This window comes from Lonchura striata, chromosome 4, assembly GCF_050655825.1.
Source record: "Lonchura striata isolate lonStrDom1 chromosome 4, ASM5065582v1, whole genome shotgun sequence".
Taxonomy (NCBI): domain Eukaryota; kingdom Metazoa; phylum Chordata; class Aves; order Passeriformes; family Estrildidae; genus Lonchura; species Lonchura striata.
The window spans coordinates 57,396,697-57,407,625 of NC_140706.1; positions in this window are offsets into that span (position 1 = coordinate 57,396,697).

Below are 10,929 nucleotides of genomic sequence, written 5' to 3' on the forward strand. Positions count from 1 at the left end.
TAAATCCAGTCTAAGAGGTCCCTGGGAGCTAATATGATTGCACACTGTAGCAAATAATTTCTAATAATTTATGTATATTATGACATATAGATATAACAGCCAAGGAGTTATCCTGAAAACGATATGAAATGTAAGTTCAGTATGCCTGTCACTTCTTGAAATTTTTATGTGTTCTATTACTGTGGGGTTGGACTCAACAGGCTAAATAAAGCTTCCTCTTGCTTGTCCAAACTGAAACATAAAATAACACAGGGGAAATAAGCATTTCTTTTCTACACAGCAGTGCACACAAAATTTTTTTACTGGAAAAAGAGCTACAGCAGTCAAGCCTCTGGGTCATTCTCCTCTCTGTGAAAAGACTAGTTAAAAGTGTATGTTAATGTTCCCTGCCAGTTTTTCTTCTCTTAGCCCTCTTCCTTCCAGGGTTTTCATTATGTTCCCCCTTCTATGTAGTTTTAAAAGGTTTCCTTGTTTGACAATTTTGCTGAAGGCAATTATGTTACTTGCTTTCTCCTGAGCTCAGTATACAACAGCAGAAGTGGTACACTGTACATATGGTTAAGATCTGTTTTAAAAACACTTGCAGATTGCTATCAAATCTTGCTGTGTGGCTTGTCATTTGTGTTTAGCAGATTCTGTGAAGAAGCTCTAACACTCTGCTATGGGATAGTCTCTTGTTTAAAACTGAAGAGATGAAGTTTCTATTGTTCAGCAGAAGAGATGGTTCTGCATCAAACTGAAACAAGAAAAACATATTTGGAAACAAGGAAGGAAAATACACATCTTGGGATGACAGCACAGCTTCATTATAAGTGCTCATGAGTCAAGACTATTCACCTTTCTGATGAGAAAATCTTTCTTATTTTCAGATTTAAATTTTAAAAAAAGGCATATTGAAGGTCATAAGGGGCTTCATCTCCACAGCACTCCCCTCTGTGCATAATAGTTTGAGATTCATCTGCCATTATCAGACTGCAGTACAAATCTTACTGCAGGACTCAGCTGCTGTGGCTAAACACAGCCATTTAACCTGCTTTGGAGTTATCAAAGCCAACATACAAGTAATTACACAAACAGAAGAGTTTCTGACATTTCTGAGTTCTTGCATTTAGCACATCTCTCTAGCATGTGGATCCCCTGGTGTAAAGTCATACAGCTGAGCTCAAACTTCAGGTTTTGTTGTTAGTGGGGTACTGACAAGGTTTGAATCCTCTACTCGACCTAATATTTTCAGAAAGCAGGGAGAAACTCAGCATGGTCCAGACTCCTCCTCTCTAAAATTAGGTTGAAATCAGCTAATAAGGTAAAATAGTACCAAGGTGGAGCTATAATAGGGGATGGATTAATGAGACAGCAGTGCTGTGACTTCAAAATGAATCACACTCTCCCTTTGCTGCTGTCCTATTGCCATGCCAAGTAACACTTCAAGGAGGGATTCTCTTTCTCAGCCACCATCTCATTTCCCCATTCTTCTGGGGAAAAAAACATTGTGCCTACAATATAAACATATCTTCTTTGCACCTTTTGGGAAAATGTAGTCAGTCAGAACCTTGGCATCACCATCATCCATTATAATCTCACAGGTGGGAATGTGAACAGACATCCCCACCTCACTTGAGCCCAATAAAAAATGTGGGTGAATTCAAAAGAATTGAAGGAAATACAATAACCTAAATTGCTTAAATTCAGAGAATTTGAAATTATAAATTTAAGGGCACATTAGCTTAGTTTTTGTGTCATTTTTTGCTTATTTTAAACATTTTTGTTGTCAAACTGGCTTTCCCTATCAAGAGAATATAAAATTTTATGCAAGTCATTTAGGTGCACAATATATACTATCATAACACAAAGGACATTTTGAAAGCTGAAATTGGATGAACTCTTCAAGCAAAAGTCAGCTCGGGGAGAGTTATTTCTATGCATGATTGCCGAGTTTAAGTAATATAGTAATGACATGGGACTGGACACATAAAACACCATCTGGATAATTAAAATATACACAAAGGTGGTATGCATACAAGTAACAGCTGAATGGCAACGAAGTAAAATGGAAAAAAAAATTAACCCTTCACGGATATATTGATGTAAGAGACGTGTTACAGGAGAGTAGGGATGTCAGCTTCTCTAAGACTTACGCCAGGTGCAGGTCATACCAACATTTTAGCTGTGATTCTGTAGTGCATTTAATGTTTATGTAACTTAAAGCATAGGCTCTGTGCCTGTAAATCCTTAAATTCATATATAATACACTTAAGTGCTTTTCTTCACTTCAAACAAGCGTGCTGCTATCTCTCCCATCACTTGTAAATCACACTGCATTTTCCTCCTCTCTTTACATCACTGTATATGTAGACTCACATATGTAGTCTCAGTGGAAGTTGGCCTTGCAAATCAAATGGTGCAACATGGTTCTAACATTATAAAATCAGGAACAGAATTATTACAGTTGATAAAATTTTTTTGTCAAGTTCCTAATAACTCAGTTCTCCATCCCAAACTGATCAGAAGGTAGCAGTATTTCAAAACATGATTTTCAGTTTTAGCAGCGGGGCATTTATTTTTTAATTGAGTACTTGTTCATGATGAATTTTATTATTCCTAACATTTAAAGGTCAAGAGCTGTAACTTCTAGTGGCTGAGGTGCAGTGGAAGCAGTAACATGCATTAGGTTGCAATTTTGAAGATAATCTGGTTAATCCATTAATATGTGGAGACATAGAAGGCTGCATTTGCTTTCTAACTGCTTTTACTTGCCACAAAATATTTGATAGATGCTTTTATAGAAATGACCACTCCTATGAAAAATGAGATAAAAATTTACAAGGTGTCCACAACTTGTTCTTGTTTCCAAAGCAGTCCCTAAATTCAACAGTGTTACTGGGAAATATTTTGCCTGATTTGTACCCTGTACCTTCTCCAGATTGATATGAACTATCCCCTTGCACACTTCAAACTGCCACCCTTTGTTTTAACAATGATCACACACATTGTGAGCTGCTCTTACTGAAACTAAAAATGTCCTACTCTTGTGTTTGAGCTGCCACTGCTTTGTCTTCTATCCCTGTACAACACAAAGTGAATTTTAGCAGCCACCATCCTTTAGCACCTCTCACTTTACATGCACAGGAAAATTCACACTCTGCAGAAAGATATTCACTGAACAGCTTCATAGCAAATCTAACTGTGGCTTGAAGCTCTAAATAACAGCTCTGGATCACCCAGCTAGTGCATTCAGCAAAAGCACTGCAAACAAGGTGTGAGTCTACAGTCTGGCTTTCCCACGTGCCTTCATGTTCCCACAACGAAGTTGTCTCATCAAAGTAATAAGAAGGTGAGAGAGAACAGAAAGTCTGCTTTCACCTGGCAAGTAAATCAGCAAAAGTTCTTATAGAAATGTAAAGGATGACAGAGGAATCTGCCTCCAACAATATTCTTCCATTATTTAGTTCTGGTCACTTTTAACATGGTTTTGCCCATTAACTCTAGAAATACCATTCCAGAGTACAATAGAGAGGGGGTAGAAGTTTACAGATTAAAGTACAGTTGTTCTGCTTTCATCCTTATCTTTCTATCTGCACAACTACAGGAATTATCCAGAAAAGAGGAAACATTTTGTTGGTGATTTGTTTAGCCTACTTGCTGCGTCAAATCATCTGTGTCAAGATATTCAAGGAAATTAAATACCATAAAAACCACTAATGAGACTAAAATACAGTGAAAATATCCAAGCCAATGAAATAGTTTAGTAAACTGAAGTAAGGACTAGGAATACTACAGTATTCCTAGATCAGCCTCAGATTGCCACAGACTTGAACTAATATTCCCCAGTTTCATGGAGGAGTCTGTTTGGATTTACAAAAGCAGTTTAAAATAATAGAAATAAAGAATATTATGAGTTGGAAGGGACTCACAAGGATCATCCAAGCCCAACTCCTGGCCCTGCACAGAACAGCCCCAAGAATCACACCATGTGCTTGGGAGCATTCAATTGCTATAAATACAGATTATCAACTTCCCTTGAATAACACTGATCAAACTGACTATATTTAACATTTTGGGCTTACCTGGAAAAACAACTTCAAATACTGGATGTTGGATATAATTTAAATTTTAGTCATATTGAATCAAGGCAAACCAGAGATATTTTGTGAATTTGCTCATTGTGTACAGCAAGGCAACTAAAAGGAAGTTCCATCCACCTTTATTTTGATAAGGGAAAATCAGGCAGGGAGTCATGGAGTTAAAATGCTGAATGATTTACATCCCCAAATAACAAGAGAAGAAAATGAATTTTTGTTCTATTTCTTCAGAGTAATTAAGGCTGCCAGCTGCCTGGGCACAAAAATCCAAGAAAGCCCACTATCTCCTGCTAATGTTTTATTATAGTCACTGCCTGACAATCATTTTTGTCAAAGAGCCACGTTCCGTAAACACTTGTCAGTGGTCTTTGCTGCCTTGCTTTGCTCCTGTGGCGAAGCATGAAGTGAAACAGCAACGCAGGAGTATTACCACAGTTGCTTTCTCTTCTCTGACAATAGCTAGGCTTCTTTGGAAGGACCTCCATGTTGGCAGGCTGCTTTTCATTACAACAAGGCAGCCAATTTTGGATATCACATGCAGCTGAAAAATTGTGAGTAAACTGCCACTACTTGCAGTAGGAACTGAAAAGGCTTTGACTTGCAGAAGGGAATATCATAGGCCAACAAGAAATTCTCATTTATTTAGGTGGACTGGAGAGAAAATGAGGGTTCATGCCCTTAAATTGCAGAGATCCTTTGGTCTGTTATCTTCTTATACAAAAGTGGGAGAGCCAGACACATTTCATTTGTACTCAGAGATGAGAGTTACCCCCGTGCTCAGTTATACCAGACAAAGTTCTATTGAATTGTCCAGGACAAAAGCAGTCTGTATGAAGCACACATTCCCCTTACAATGACACCTGCTTTCTGAGGGACATCTTTTGCAAGTACTTAAGCATCACTTTGCTTAGTGCTGCAGTGTTTAACTAGTGGAGGAACTTGACTCTTACTTGCACAGGAAAGTCAGGCACACAAGAGTCAAAGCCCTGCTTGTTCCTGCCATTGCTTAGAGATTTTCTGTGCGGCCAAGGGCACACAGCAGTTCACCACCTCTTTCCATGTGCCAAGTCAGCTGGTCTGCACCCACAGGAATCCCCAGAGCTCCACAGACACACCTTTAGGATCCCAAATTCTTTAAAATATGCCTCTAAATGTTTAAAGAAAACAAATCTTGTTAGGGGTGATGTGATGCCAAAAGCCAGGTGTGTTTGGAGAAGCCTCTTAGTTTCACAAGCATTCTACTTCATGCCCAGGGAGGAGTTAAAGTCCTCTCTGTAGAGTAGTTTTCCTCCTACTGGTTCCCAAGACACTTATTTTCCAGAGAGGGATGTTTTTGCATTGGCATGGAGCAGATTGGAAGACAGCAGCTCTTCAGTGGCTGTGCCAGGCGAGGCGCTGCCACACACAGCTTGACTGTGCTGATGCTAAAAGCTCTGATTCTCCTCCTAAATAACAGTGCTAAATAAAACACCGAGGTGAAGTCCCTCATTACACAGGCAAAAGGAGGTAGGGAACATGAGGCATCTTACTGGGTGGGCTTTCCTATTTGCACCCCTTTCTGTTTTTCTGAGTTTGAATTTTAAAATGGGTGATATTTTGCCTGCAGCAATTTCTTTTAATAACTGCAATTACTCTCTTACATTGTTCTGACTCTTACAAGAAAATTAGGGAAATTCAAAAGCAATTTTCATGATTGTTTGTTGTCAGAGGCTTATAAATGGCTCTTCTCTTTCAGTGGGATGTTTCATTAAATAAATAATGAGTGTGGCACAAGAGCCATAAGCAGTCAGATAGGGATCAGTTAGTTTTAGGGACAGGTGCCACTTGGTGCTTGGGTGAGCACACAGGAGACACAGGAGGACTCCCTCCAGCTACAGATATTTAACAGCTTCCATGTTTAAGAAAGGGCAATTTTCCTCTCCTCACATGCGACTGTGCATCTTTAAAGATCTCATTTCACAAGTTTCTCACACCCTACACAGAAATCCATGAAAAGAGGGGGTAGTGTTGGGAGATTTCACATCCCCCCTTCTCTCAGTGCTTACATGGCAGGCAGAGAGAAGTTGCAGGCCACAGCAAAGGGCAACCTGAATAAATAACACCAGGACTTTGTGCCATACTGTATGGGAAATAACATTCACAATGTGAGCTTAAAACAACAGCAAGACTACATTTCTGGAAAAAGTTCAAAGTCAAAGCCACCAAAAAAGACTCAAGCAACCATTTATCCTGCTCAAAATATCATGCAAATATGTCACTAAGTGGCATTCATCAATGACAGAGGATCAAGAACACGTGCCAAATCATTTCATGTTCAATCTGGCTGGAGGAAAGTGAATGTACAAGGCAAACTTAAGCTAATAATGTCTAAATGCTCCCCCACCTCTGAGTTTTTCAGCATAAAACAGGACTAATTCCCACTGCCATTAATATGCATATATTCCTCTGCTGGATCACTAGCAGAGGTATAAAAGACAAGCCTAATGTTTTTAGCCTGGTTTACTTTTTTAAACTTCTGATCAACTGCAATCATATCTAGTGAAGTGGGAGAAATCTCAGTCTAAGTTACATAAAAGTAAATTAGATTCAATACATCCAGCATCGTGTTGGATGTGATGTCTTAGTGGACTGTAGAGGCTCAACAGCATCGGGTATCTTTATAAATGTTCCCAGTGGCCATTCATAATTAGCCATGAGTCAGGCATCTGCATGATCCTGAACTTAAATCAGTTCTTGCTGAATTACTTTACTACATACTTTTTAATGTTGATGAGGGCAGAGAAATGAGAAGTCTCAGCAAAATACTTATTACCTGGCTAACAATTCATATGCAGAATCTTCTCTGCTTATCTAATGTCACTTGTGCATCACAGATTTTGTGCAACCCACCTTGGCTACAGAGAGAAATCAAACCATTTGCCTCCTGAATGACTCAGCAGGGAAAAAGTCAGAGATGGTGCTAAAATATCTATCAAACCCTGTGTTCATAAGGTGCTCTGAAGAGGTCCTGCTTCATAGACACAGATTGGCAATCCATATAATATAGAGCTTCTTCTCCAGAGATCTATGCTTATGAGAATTTCTAAAAGCCCAGAGGCAAAAAACTAGCTCTTACAGAAGGAAATTAGCAAAACTCTCCTCCATCTTCTTATCCCAAGACAATTTGAGCCTAGTTCTGGAAATATTAATCTAATCTCAGCAGCTCTTGTCACATAAAGACTGTAGACTATAACGTAAATAACCACTTTTTATAACTTTTACTCCAGTATTCTGGATTTTATTTATTTAGTGCCTGTGCAAGAGGCAACCATGCCCAGCTTGGTCTACAAACTTGTTCAGCCTCATGTTCTTCTGAACTCTCCAAGGCTAAGAAAAATTTGCTTTTCACCCGCTGGAAATAAAGGTAGAAGTTCTGTTCAGAAAATAGCTATATATGTGCTCACTCAAAATAGTATTTAGGTTACTGATACCTCTACAAAAACAAAGAACATTTGTACAGAAAGGAAAACTGATCTTGTGACTCCTGGATTTTAGCTATGAGGATTTGAATCCCTCTCTGTAGCAGTATCTCATCACATCTTCCCATACTCCAGAAACCACAGAGACTCTACTGCTCACAGACTGAATAGGTAAAAGAACCCTTTGCAACCTCTCTTCTACACAGCCATGCCAAGAGAAAGGTGACTGTTCATCAGGGATCCTTAAACTATCTGCCAAAAAATTTCCAGCCCTGTCATTTTCTTTGAGATTATTCCCTATTTCTCTGTGTTATGAAAAAAATTGCAGAAGAAAATAAGAAAGAGAACTGGTTCTGCATTTATGCAGATTTTTTTTCCCTAAAAACCTAAGCCTACATGAAGCAGAAGAGAAAACCCTAGGCAAAAAATAAAAAATAAAATAAACCCCAACTACAATGAAAACCCCCAAAAAACCCAAAACAAAAACAAACAAACAAAACAACAAAAAAACCCACCAAACCAAAACAAAAAAACCCCCAAAAAACCAGTAAATCTACCCAGGAACATTTAGACCCCTCCATAGCTTTGTTTTCTTACTCTCTGGTAAACTGAATTTATAAAATGAATGGAAGGCATAAAAATAGTCAATGCTTTCTAGAGCCATTATTGGAAACACCTAATGACAAACAACTCTATTAGTAAACAAAACCTGCAAGTCTTAACTGTGTAGCCTTCTGCATTCTTATGTTGGCTTTCCCATCCCTGATCAATAGAAGCTTAGTTTATTATAATTTTTAAAAATTACAGTGTTTACTGTAAGGAATCATAGATAGAAAAAATAGGGTTATGGAGCTAAGGAAAAATAATGATTGTAGGCAGCCTGGATATAACCCTTCTTTATTCCAAATGAGATTGTTGCACATTGAGCACAATTTTAAATAGTACGTACTTGTCATCCCAAGATGCAACATCTGAACGACTAAAGTTATGTTTTCAATACAGAGCTTTATCTAGCAAAGGGTCTGATCCAAAGCCACTTTATGTAAGGAAATTTTCCTGCTGATTGGAACAAATGAAGCCATGAAACAAGGAGAACCACCACAAGTAGAGAGAAAACTAAGAGGAGATATAGCAGCGGTAATCATCTACATAAAAAGTTGAAGGACAAAGGAAGGGGGAAATCTATTCACCCGTTCCAAGGTAGACAAGATAAAAATAACAAGCTTAAGTTACAAAAAAACCCTACATATCACAAGAAAGAAAAGACAACAACTTGTTAGCAGTAGAACTCTGGATTTTGCAACAAGATGAAGCAGTGGTCTCTTTCCCTGCCTTCAGAGCAGCTACCAGACAGCTCTGAGGAGTGGCTGAGGCACATCTGATTCTGCTTGGGCACTGAAAGATCCCTACCTGCTTCAGTTCTGGGAATTCTTCCACTGTTGCAAATTGCAGCAGTTGGTTGCAAGATGAAAACACCCAAATCCTTCCATGGTCACCAGTACTTAAAACTCCTCTGTTTCACAGGGAAAGACATGGGAGGTAATGTAGTTATTAGCATTGCTCTTATCCTGGAGTGTAGGAAGAAGATGATCATTATGGAAAGGTACTGGAATCTGAGACAAGTAGATCCTTGCCAGCCCTGCAGCACCCCCACTACACCCATTGCTGCTTCTGGTAAAGAATACACACACATATATACATTGTCGAAAAAGCTGTGGGCTTAAAATGGACATTTGGCTAAAAGTAAATAAAACAGACAGCATTCAACAGTATTCAGGAGATTTAGAGGCCTAATTCTGACTAGGAATGAGGCAGTCACTGCACAGTGCTGCTTCTGAAAACAAGACCTGTATCTCAGGTGACATAGGAACCCTTACAGATCCTATTGCACATTTAAACTAAAATAAGAGCCAGTATACTGCCATTCACAAGGAAATTTTACGTCTCTTTTTACAGTCCTACTTGTCATTTGGGTGCCAAACATATATATTTCATAAAGAGTTGATAAAGAGTTAATGTGCATGTTAGTATATAGTAAATCAGTTGTTACAGAGTCCAGCCATTTTGCAGGTTGCTTCCAAGTCTGGCCTGCAGCCATCTATGGCACCTTCAACTGATGAGCTAATAACCTCTGTAATACACACCATCCACTACTTGAGCCACCTATGCTTTCAATCTATCATTTATTACCTTTTCTAAACTATACATAGACCCTTAATATAAAGAATGACCATTTTATGTTTGCTTGCCTGAATATATACGAGCACTCAGCCACATCATTAAAATAATTTTACTGCTAAGGCATACCTAATATTCCAAACAGATAGAGCAGAATTTAAATTAGGAGGTGAAAAAGAGATGGTGATTCCTTACAGAAAGCTTCGGAGATGTGACAGGAAAGAAGAAAATAGATTTGTACAAAATAACAAGTCCATAAAAATGTGAACTTTATTGGAAAGTTTTCTGAGCTTTGACAGACTCTCAGTTTGCTTTTAGCTTTAATTATGGTTTTGCATTATCCTTGCAATTTCTGTGCTTTCCTGACCATGGGAGCAAAAGTATTGAAATATAACCACTAACATACCAGGTGTTTTTATGTCAAAGCTTAAAAAAAGTCAGGTTTCTATTCCAGAAGAAAGTACATGCTTCCTACAATTCCAAACTGCATCAGATCAGGGTGAACAGATAATTAAGGCAACTGAGAGCAAAAGATGAAGAAGAAGGTTATCTAAAAAATCCTAACCAAATGTACAGGCTTAGGTCTGGAGTCATGGGATAGGAGAGGGAAACCTCCTTTGTTTTCTACAAATACATCTCTCATTTCATGATAAGAAAGAGGGGTCCAAATCCATGGCTCAAAGGGAATAGAAACAGTTCAATGTTCTCAGTGCTTTAAAATGGCTTTCCTTAAACATGGTGCCTAAATATTTGGGTGGGCAAGCTTGGCAAACAGGAAAACAGCCACATAGATATGAAAACATGGGAGGCTATTACAGCTTAGAGGAAAAAAAGCACTCTATTTTTGAGTCTCCCTTCACCTTCCTCAGCATAAGTAGTCCTTCATTGCAACTGGGATATTACCCCTTATTCATGACACTTTTCACTTAAATTCAGCTTTATGCTAAACAAACACTGCATTTGTCCCCGGCATTTACAGAAAGATTTTCATCTTACCTGAAGACCAGCCCATGAAATTCCTTTTGTTGGGTGGCATAGTGGTGGTGGGCATCCAGTTGTCCTCTAGTGGGGAAAGTGAAGCTCTCTCCTTTCACCTCTAGCAGTCTGGGTGGGAAACTCAGTTCTGGCAATTTAACATTCTTCCATGACCCTCCACCCCTTGCAGCTGGAGAAGTGCCAAGCCTGAAAAAAAAAAAAAAAAAAAAAAGACAAAA